Genomic DNA, 10,983 nt, shown 5'->3' on the forward strand with positions numbered 1-10,983 from the left:
ACTCCCTTTGCTCTGCCTAGCATAATTAATAAATCTTTTCTTCTGAATGTCATTCTTCATTAAAGCAAACTCCAGTTTGTCCCAGGACACCTAGACCAGCACCTATGTCCCCTAAGGCCTTTACCCGTCCTCTGGGCCAGTCCACTGTACATGTTGTTGCCTTTGGGTACTAATGACCTCTATGCAGTTAGGATACATGTTTTGCATCCAAAAACATTGGGTACCCCACACAGGGGTTAGGTGAGTGTGGCTCAGTGGTAAAGAACCTGCCTGCCAATGCAGGAGATGCAAGGGATGGTGGGTTTGATCCCTGGGTTGGGAAGACCCTCTGGAGAAGGAAATGGCAACCTACTCCAGTATTCGTGCCTGGTGGGCTACACTCCATGGGGTCACAAAGAGTCAGACATGACTGAGCACACACACCTAGATGTAGTTTAGTCTGAGTGTGCCCCGGGGGCCTCTCACAGTATCCCACGTCTCAGGGCGGGTCCAGTCTCCAGGAACTCAAGTCCACCACGTGATGTCCCCCTCTTTTAATTCCTTCCAGGACTCATTGTTCTTCCCTATTGTGCTTAATAGCTTTCCATCCACAAAACAAGGGTGATGTGTATTAGTGCACAGCACCCAATGGGAATGGCACATTGGGCATGCACGCTGCCATTGTATCTTGTCAGTTCTAATCAGGGGCCTTGTTATGAATTTGATCATCAAGATTTATAATTGCACAGCCATAATTCTGTTGGGAGCCATACACCACCCGGTCTGAAGGCCCAGCAGGAAGCAGTTGTCAGAAACTGCTTCCCAAGTGATACCCTTTTGTAACAGACATAGCCTGAAAAATAGGAGTTCAAAGATACTGGCCAATCTCTGCAGCTCCCTTTGGTCATTGACCGTTGGTCTAGTTCCCCATCATATCGTATGAACAGAAGGTCTTCCAGGGCACTGCCCACTCAGTTTTTCAGGCTGCCATTTGACCTTGTCAGTGCTGATCTGAACAAAGGTGATAAACTGAGGCAAGCTCCAATGACCAGAAATTGAGTTTATTCTGAAACAGTGAAAGAATCGCAATTTGGGAAATGCAATCTCCAGCAAGCTACAGGTTGAGGGTTTGGGGTGGGCTGGATTTATTGGCAGGGTCCGAGCAGTAGGTTCATTGACTTGAGAAGGGGAAAAAATCTTGGTGGGCATTCATTGGTCAGGAGATAAGTCTTTGTCTCCGTAAGTTAGGCATTTGATGGAAATCAGTCTCTCTCGTTTTTAAGTTCCCTTCTCCGGAGTACGCATGTGTGTCTCCATTTTCTATTCCCCAGGTTCCATTTCAGATGGAAATCCTATTGGGTATTGGTTTGATATGATTTCAGATCTGCTTATTTATGTCAGTGAAGCTGTTTTAATCCACTTGTTCAGGGTAAAGATTTTAATTAAAAGGTTGTTTTAGAAATAAAATTGCTTGGGGGGGCAATGAATTGGGAGATTGGGATTTAAAATATATACATTATTGATACTATTTGTTGCTGTTGATTAGTCGCTAAGTCGTGTCCAACTCTTTGGCGACCCCATGGACTGTAACCTTCCAGGCTCCTCTGTCCATAAGAGTCTCCAGGCAAGAACACTGGAGAGGATAGCCATTTCCTGCTCCAGAAGATCTTCCCAACCCTGGAATCGAAACTGTGTCTCCTGCATTAGCAGGGAAATTTCTTTACCACTGAGCCACCTGGGAAGGCTATAAAACAGATAACTAACGAGAACCTACTGCACAGGGAACTCTACCCAATGCTCTGTGGTGACTTAAACGGGAAGGAAATCCAAAAAACAGGGGATAAATGTATACATATAGCTAATTCACTTTGCTCTCCAGTAGAAATTAAACATTGTGAAGCCACTAGACTCCAATAAAAATGTTTTAAAAATAAAGTCTTACTCTTACTTATTACTTTAAAAAAATAGAAAGTTGTTTTGATGTAAGAATGAAGTGCCTTGGGTCAGGATGCCCCTACCTCATCTGTTGTCTTTCTTAAACAAGCTTCTGAGGGGCCCCTCGGGGGCTTATATGAATAAGAACACATGGACAAGCAACTTTGATAAGGAGACATCTAGGCTGTGAGTGCTGAGAGTTTGTGAGAAATATCCAGAGTTCCGTCTGGGCAAAAGCTACCGTTTGCTGATCCAGCTCCATGACAGTTTTGAAACACTGGCTCTTGCCCTGGCCAGGCTACTCTTGGTGGTGGCGGTGTTAAAACTGCAGCAGTCTCAGGAAGAGAAAGGGCTTCTGTTCCTGCCTCCAAGAGGCACTCCTCCTAGGCAGTATCACAGGTAATGCCTGGAGTGATAACCCACAGTTCCTGGAGTGATAACCCTTGGAGCAGCCCTGCCTGCCCCCAGCACTCACACCTTCCCTAGCAACACACGTTAGCAATGAGGACTTTCATTTTTTGCACTGGCAGCTGCAAGTCAGCTCTTGGTTTGGCAAGTGTCTCTGCTGAGTACCGACCTGTATAAAGACAAACGCTGAACTAAATTTGGAGTTTATTTCTTTCATCTCCCCCTACCCTGGCAAAAATAGTGTAATCAGTTATTTGTTTGTACTGTGTAAATGTACTGGTTTATTAAAAGACATTATCCTGCGGGTGGGGAAGGAGAGTGTGGGACGAATGCAGAGAGTAGCCTAGGAACATGTACACTACCGTATGTAAATAGAGAGCCAGTGGGAATTTGTTGTATGCCTTAGGGAACGCAAACTGGAGCTCTGTGACAACCTAGAGCAGTGGGATGGGGTGAGAGGTGGGAGGGAGGTTCAAGAAGGAGGAGACACATGTGCATCTGTGACCCATTTCTGCTGATGTTCAGCAGAAACCAACACAAAACTGTAAAGCAATTATCCTTCAATTAAAAATAAATTTAAATAAATAAACTTTACACAGAAATTTTTTAAAAGCCATTGTCCTAGATTCCATATATATGCGTTAATATGCTATATTCGTTTTCTTCTTTCTGATTTACTTCACTCTATATAACAGACTCTAGGTTCATCCACCTCACTAAAACTGTCTCAAATTCATTCTTTTTTATGGCTGAGTAATACTCCATTGTAGATATGTACCACTTCCTCTTGATCCATTCATCTGTCAGTGGAAATCACAGTGTATTGAGCTCTCCTGTCAAGGAGTCCCAGAAACGCCTCCCTGAGACACCCCAGCTGTTTATCCACTCATATGCATATGGCCTTGAGTCCCCAACTGGGAGGTGGGACCAAGATGACGCTGGCCTATCCATCAGTCTTTACCTGGATTAAGCCAACCACTGCCCTGCACACTTCTCATAATTTTTGCCTTCCAATTTGTAAAACCCCTACACAATGGAGTAAGTGGAATAAATTATTTTGGGGCCTTTCAATGTTGATGGACCAGCAGAGGATCCAATTGGTCCATCAGATAAACTTCAGTAGAGTATATCAACAACTATATTTCAACGCCATCAAAAGTCTACCATCATTCCCCTCATTTCTCAATAGCCATCTCAAGACTTCTACTCTGCTGGCACAGCCCAGGGTGCTCCCCTCTGTCTCACCCCTTTTTCTTGTTAATTAATGTTCTCAGTACCAGTAAGAATCACACAAGGGGACACGGGTTTTATCCCTGGTTTAGGAGGATCCCACATGCCATGTGGAACTAAGCCCGTGCACCACAGCTACTGCACCCATACACCTAGAGCCCATGCTCTGCAACATGAGAAGCCACCGCAATGAGAAGCCAACACATCACAGCCAGAGAGTAGCCTCCGCTCACAACAGACAAAGCCCCTGCTTAGCAAGGAAGACCTGGTGCAACCAAAAATAAGTAAATAAATAAATTTAAATTTAAAAAAAAAAGAATCACAAGGAAGCTGAAACATCAAGTTTGATAGAGCTTCTGCTATTCTTGTCCAATTTTGCAGCAGGAAAATTATATGAGATATGCATACTAAAGTGAAATGTGAAATGCTAACCACTCAGTCGTGTCCAATTCTTTGCAACCCTATGGACTGTAGCCCACCAGACTCCTCTATCCATGGGATTCTCCAGGCAAGAATACTGGAGTGGATAGCTATTCCCTTCTCCAGGGGATCTTCCCAGCCCAGGAATCGAACACTGGTCTCCTGCATTGCAGGTGGATTCTTTACCTGCTGAGGCACCAGGGTGTGTACTAAAGACACCCTATAATCATAACATTTCCTACAACCGGATAATGAACATGTTCATCAGGTGAGTAGCCGGGTCATCCTAAAGCCAGTCCTTGGGGCTTGTACATGAAGCATATAAGCCACTTCATCTGGAACGTTCCACTTGGCTTTGATAGGGGGAGTGGAGTAGTCCCTCCTCTCAGGATAAATACACTTTACAGTGACTTTCACCCAGCCATATGTGATTGTTCAACAGTGGCCCGGCATCAAGACAAACATGATCTTCTGCCTCTGCAATGTCAAAACCAAAGACCCAGCCCCCAAATTAAACACACTCACAATCCATTTCCCTAAACGTTCTTCAGGGAGCCGATGATTCCAGCCTACAAAGTGAGGCAATTCCTTCTCCCTGGACTCCCTGCCTTCAGTCGCTTCCTGGTTTCGTCCTCCCTCCATGTTGACCACTTTAGAGATAAGCAGAGGCCTTGCTTTCTGTTTTCCTGGCACAACTTTTTGCCTTGGGAGCGGCTTTGAGGCTGGTGGCCAGCACTCAGACTGACCTCAGTGTGAGCTGGGTCCAGTATTAAGTCCGTAGCACTCTCTTTTATTTTCGCTTTCGCTATGTCAGCTAACAATAACCGTGAGACTGTGTACTTATCATGCTTCTGATTATTTTGCTTTTCCTTATGTACTCAATAAGCCGACTCCTCAGAAATCCAGTCCACCACCATTTCTAAATCCCACTGGTAACCATCACCGAAAAGCTGCAATTCCAGACCATCACGGAAAAGCTGCAATTTCAGACTACGCGTGACTAGATAGCCATCAGGGATCAGAGGTTCCTCATCCCCCACCCTTCATGCTTTCTCTTTCCCAAACCACAAGTTTCCAGGAACTAGGGCTGTTTTAGCAAATCCCACTGCTCTGACAGCAATTAATGGGATCTGTTTCTATTCACGACACTTCTGACACCAAATGTGTGGGTTTTCCGCAGCAAGATACCCTCTAGTTCTCGGCAGACACCTACTGGGTGTGTTATTAATACAACTTAGTTCAGTTTTAAGACTAAGTAATCAGAGTTTGCAGGTTGCCCACACTTCTGTCCAACGGGGCTCAGACCAGGGATTCACAAGATCCTCTCCTCAGATTCGATAATTTGCTATAGCAACTTACAAAGCTCAGGGAAAGCATTTTGTTTACTATTATAGGTTTGTTGTAAAGGAGAAAAATGAGCAGCCAGATAAAGAGGTACATAGAACAAGGTCTGGAAGTGTCCAGAATACAGGAGCTACTGCTCCCATGGAGGCTGGAGAGCACCACCCTTCCAGCTCGTGGATGTGTTCACCATCCCAGAACTCTCTGAACCCCGTGGTTTAGAAATTTTTATGGAATTCTCATTATGTTGCTGCTGTTATTCAGCCACTCAGTTGTGTCCCACTCTTTGCGACCCCATGGACAAAAGCACTCCAGGCTTCCTTGTCCTTCACTGTCTCCTGAAACTTGCCCAAATTCGTCTCCATTGAGTTGGTGATGCCATACAATGATCTCATCCTCTGTTGCCCCCTTCTCCTCCTTCCCACAATCTTTCCCAGCATCAGGGTCTTTTCCAATGAGTCAGCTCTTCACATCAGGTAGCCAAAGTATTGGAGCTTCAGCTTCAGCATCAGTCCTCCTGATTTCCTTTAGGACTGACTACTGCTTTGATCTTTCTCCAGGATCACAATTCCTAGTTGTTCCTCTAGCACGACCCTTGTTTGTGTCTCCCCACTTGGCTTTACACCCTCCTTTTGTGCTGCTCCCCAGAATCTGTCTCTTGCAAGCTCTCCCAGGTGTGTCTCTGCTGTCTTGGCTGGAGCCTGTTCATATGGTGATGGGATGTGGAGGAGGATTCCTGTTGTCTGGTGTTGTCACTAAGCCACAATCTTAGGCAGACACTGTGAACCTGGGTCTTGGGGCCAGTGTTCCCCGCTCTTCTCCAGATGCACTGCTGGGCCCAGCGTGTGTTCCTGTCATCCCTCAAAGGAAGAGTTTCTTTCCCTGCTCTCCCGACTCTCTCCAGCCCCCTTTTCAGTGGGCTTCCATCAGTGCCTTCAGCCTATGGGTTTTGACAACATTTCTCTTGTAGATTAAGTCTTGTCAAAGAGGAGCAGAATTTTAACAGTGACAGCACCAAAGAGGGTGGGTGGGGAGACTTGCTCAGAACCCTTCCCCACTCCCACTGTCTTCTTTTGGGTGACTGGTGGGTCTCCTGAAGGAAAAAATCTGAAAGAGAATACAAGCCCTTCTGTGTCTCCGCTCCCAGGGGCTCCATGCTTTCTCAATAGCCAATATTAGGCTTTTATTTGTTAAAAAAAATTCTAGTCTAATCCTCTTTCTCAAGTAAGCAAATCACAAGTATTATTCTCCGTGTCAGTATCTGTCACCTTCTAAATTCCAGGTTAATGGTTGGTCCTATGATCTCAATTCTCTGATGAGATCAAGAAAAGTCACATTTTCTTTTTTTTTTTTAATTAATTTATTTATTTCAGTTGGAGGCTAATTACTTTACCATTTTGTGATGGTTTTTGCCATACATTGACATGAATCAGTCACAGATGTTCATGTGTTCCCCCCCCACCCCCGTCCCAAAGCCCCCACCCACCTCCCTCCCCATCCCATGGCTCTGGGTTGTCCCAGTGCACCGGCTTTGAGTGCCCTGTTTCATGCATTGAACTTGGACTGGTCATCTAGGCATTTTCTTATGCAAATGGGAGCAATAATCTTGCCAGACTTTCAGTTCAGATCAGAAGTTCACTAAAGCAGGGGTCCTCAACCTCTGGGATCTAATGTCTGATGATCTGAGGTGGAGCTGATGTAATAACAATAGAAATAAAATGCACAGTAAGTATAATTCGCTTGAATCATTCCAAAAACATCTCCCCTGCATCCATGGAAAAATTGTCCTCCATGAAACTGGTCCCGAGTGCCAAAAAGGTTGAGGACCACAACGCTAGAGTGTTAAGCAGAAGAATGAAATGATCACATGTGTAACTTTATTTCTTCCTTGTTTTATTGAGATATAATTGACATGCAGCACTGTATGCATTTAAGGTGTACAACATAGTGCCTACATGCGTCATGAAATGATCACCTACATGCGTCATGAAATGATCACCTCAATAATTTTAATGAATAGCTGTCATCTCATATACAAAATAAGAGATGTAGGAAAAAATGTTTTCCTTGTTATGAGAACTTTGAGGATTTACTTTCTTAATGATTTTCATATATAACTTAAGCACTGTTAATTATATATATCACATTGTACACTACATCTTCGTGTGCTAAGTCACTTAATTCATGCCCGACTCTGTGAGACCCCGTGGGCTGTAGCCCACCAGGCTACTCTGTCCATGGGATTCTCCAGGCAAGAATACTGGAGTGGGTTGCCATGCCCTCCTCCAGGGGATCTTCCCGACCCAGGGATCAAACCTGTGTCACTCCTGCATTGGCAGGCAGGTTCTTTACCACTAGCGCCCCCTGGGAAGATCCACATTACATCCTTAGTACTTATTTATTTTCTAACAGCAAGTTCGAACCTTTTGGTTACCTTTGTCCAATTTTCCCATCGTCTGGTAATCACAAATCTGACCTCTTTTTTTCTATGAGTTTGTCTGTTTCTCAAGCACAGTTGACCTGCAACACCATGTTAGTTCCTGGTGCACACCATAGTGATTCAATATTTCTATACATTTCCAAACGATCATCACCAGAAATGTAACCTTAAGTGTTTCTGACTGCAGTGGGGAGAATGGGGTTAGTGGTGGCAAGGGAGGAAGAGTTAGGAGGAGCCCATAGCTGTCATACCTGAAGGAGGGGATGCTCACCTGGGCAAGGCTCATGGCAGTAGGAATGAAAAGAAGATGGATTCTGAGACTTCCCCGGTGGTCCAGAGGTTAAGACTCTGCACTTCCACTGCAGGGAGCACAGGTTTGGTCACTGGTCTGGAAACTAAGATACCACGTGCTGTGTGACGCAGACAAAAAATACTTTTTTTAAAATTTTTAATTACCAAAAAAAAAGATAGATTCTAGAGATACTTGGGAAGTAGAGTAAATAGAACTGGCTAACAGGTTGGATGTGGGAAGTAAGGGAGAATTGAGCAGACAGGATGACTCCCAAAACTGTGGCCTGAGCACTGAATGAGTAAGGATGTCATTTGCTGAGCTAGAACACTGTAAAGGGTTAGTACGCTCGAATATATCAAAACGTAAAACTTGGACTTCCCTGGTGATACAGTGGATAAGAATCCACCTGCCAATGCAGGGGTCACAGGTTCGACCCCTGGTCCGGGAAGATTCTACATGCCTCAGAGCAACTCAGCCCTTGAGCCCCAACAACGGAAGCCTTAGAACCAGAACTACCAAACCCACGTGCTGCAACCACTGAAACCATGTGCCCAGAGCCTGTGCTCCACTTCAAGAGAAGCCACCAAATGAGAAGCCCAAGCACTGACACTACAGAAAGCCCACACAGCAATGAAGACCCTGTTGCTGCTGCTGCTAAGTCACTTCAGTCTTGTCCGACTCTGTGCAACCCCATAGATGGCAGCCCACCAGGCTCCACCATCCCTGGGATTCTCCAGGCAGAAGACCCAGGGCAACAACAAAAAAGTAAACCTTTGTGCTTTAAAAGACACCATAAACAAAGGACAGACTAGCAGAAGATATTAACAACTCATACAACTGACAAAGAATTATTTTCCGGCATATTAAAAAAAAAAAATCACTGAGAACCAGACCATCAGACAGAAAAGCAGACAAAGTATAAACCAGCAAATCACTCATAAAGAATGCCAAAAAATATTTCGAAAAACATTCAGCTTCATCAGTAGTCATGCAAATCCATATTAAAATAACAAATACTATTTCACACATCAGAACTAGCAAAAAGTAAGAAATCTGATGAGACCAAGAACTAGTAAGGATTTGGTTCCCTCGTGGCTCGGACGATAAGGAATCTGCCTGCAATGTGGGAGACCCAGGTTCAACCCCTGGGTGAAACATCCCCTGGAGAAAGGAATGGCAACCCACTCCAACAGTCTTGCCTTAGAGAATCCCATGGACAGAGGAGCCTGGGAGGCTACAGTCCATTGGGTCGCAAAGAGTCAAACACGACTAAGTGACTAACACTTTCATTTTGAAGCATATAGAGCTCTCATGCATTGTTAATGGGATGGTAAATGAATAAGATCATTTTGGAGAGCAAACTGGCTGTAGTTTGCAAAACAGAAGACACATTTTCTTACATGTGATGCACATTTTATTTCTAGGTATAGAGAAATTCTTGTTCACAGGCATAAAGAGACATTCAGGAGGATGTTGATATGGGCATTGTTTTTTAGTAGTTGAAAAGGTCAAAGCCATATAAACAGAATATTTATACAACTGGAGCATATTTATACAATTTAATATAAAATACAATACTAAAATGTAGTAATACAGTAAATAGTAAAAAATGTTGATTACATGTAGCTTTAGTTCCGGTTTTGTGACTTTGTTCTTCTATGATAATGAGTTGGCTATTCTGAGTCTTTTTGCCTCTCATATAAATTTTTAAAAAGCATTTATTTATTTTATTTACTTATTTATTTGGCTCTGTCAGGTCTTAGTTGCATCATTCGGGATCTTTCATTGTGGTGGTAGGGCTCAGCAGTTGGGGCACATGAGCTTAGTTGCCCTGAAGCATGTGGCATTTTAGTTCCCTGACCAGGGATCAAACCCCCATCCTCTGCATTGCAAGGTGGATTCTTAACCACTGGACCACCAGGGAAGTTCCTCATATAAATTTCAAAATCAGTTTGTCAATACACAAAATAACTTGTCAATATACACCAAATTGTGATTGCAATTGTGTTGATTCTACAGATAAGGTTGGGCAGCGCTGACATCTTAACAACATTGACTGGAAGTTTTGTTTTGTTTTTTTTAAGATGAAGAGAAACTTGAGCATATTTTAAAGTTTGGGGGAAGGAGCCAATAGAGAAGAAATGATTGAAGCCTCAGAGTGGAAGGAATAATCAAAAGCAGAAGGCTCCTAAGCAAGCTGAAAGACATGGGGTTCAGAATGCATGTGCAGGAACCGGCCTTAGACTGGAGGAGGGACCTTGGTCTGTTGTAAAGCAAGGAGGAGGGTGACGATGGGGGCAAATGCAGGTGTATCTATCAGTTTGGGAGTGTTCAGATTTGGGGCAAAGAGGGAAGCCAAGTCATCTGTGAAGTGAATGAAATAGCGCTTGGAAGTCTGACTAGAGGAGGCATGAATGGTCATTGCAGGGAGGGAAAGAGCAGGTTGACCAGAAGGACGTAGCAGGCTCATCAGGCAGAGCTGGGGGTTCAGTTGGTCATAAACCGCAGTCCTGGTCTATGCTGATATGGGGGTGCTACTGCCTGAGTGTGCTCAGAGACCTAGTGGCACACGTGAAGGAGGAAACACTTCTGTTCACCCAGGAGTAGGGTGTTCTGACGAAGGTGTGGTTAAAAGTCAGAGAGGCAAGGGAGGGACTTCCCTGGTGGTCCAGCGGCTAAAACGTCACAATTCCATTGAAGAGGGCTCGAGTTCTTTGCCTCTTCAGGGAACTAAGATCTCGCAGCCTGTACAACCCAGCCAGAAAAAGAGAGAGGCAAAGGATTTTATAATATTGACAAGAGAGAAAGAAATAGGGTAGGATCTAAAAAGTACAGAAAGGGAAGTGAGAATGGAGGGAGGGAGCTGATGGCTGGAAACCGAGGAGCCTGTGGACCGGCAGCTCCCAGTGAAGAGCAGACACTGGGGGAGCAGTTGGGC

This window comes from Dama dama, chromosome 22 (genome assembly GCF_033118175.1).
Source record: "Dama dama isolate Ldn47 chromosome 22, ASM3311817v1, whole genome shotgun sequence".
NCBI lineage: Eukaryota > Metazoa > Chordata > Mammalia > Artiodactyla > Cervidae > Dama > Dama dama.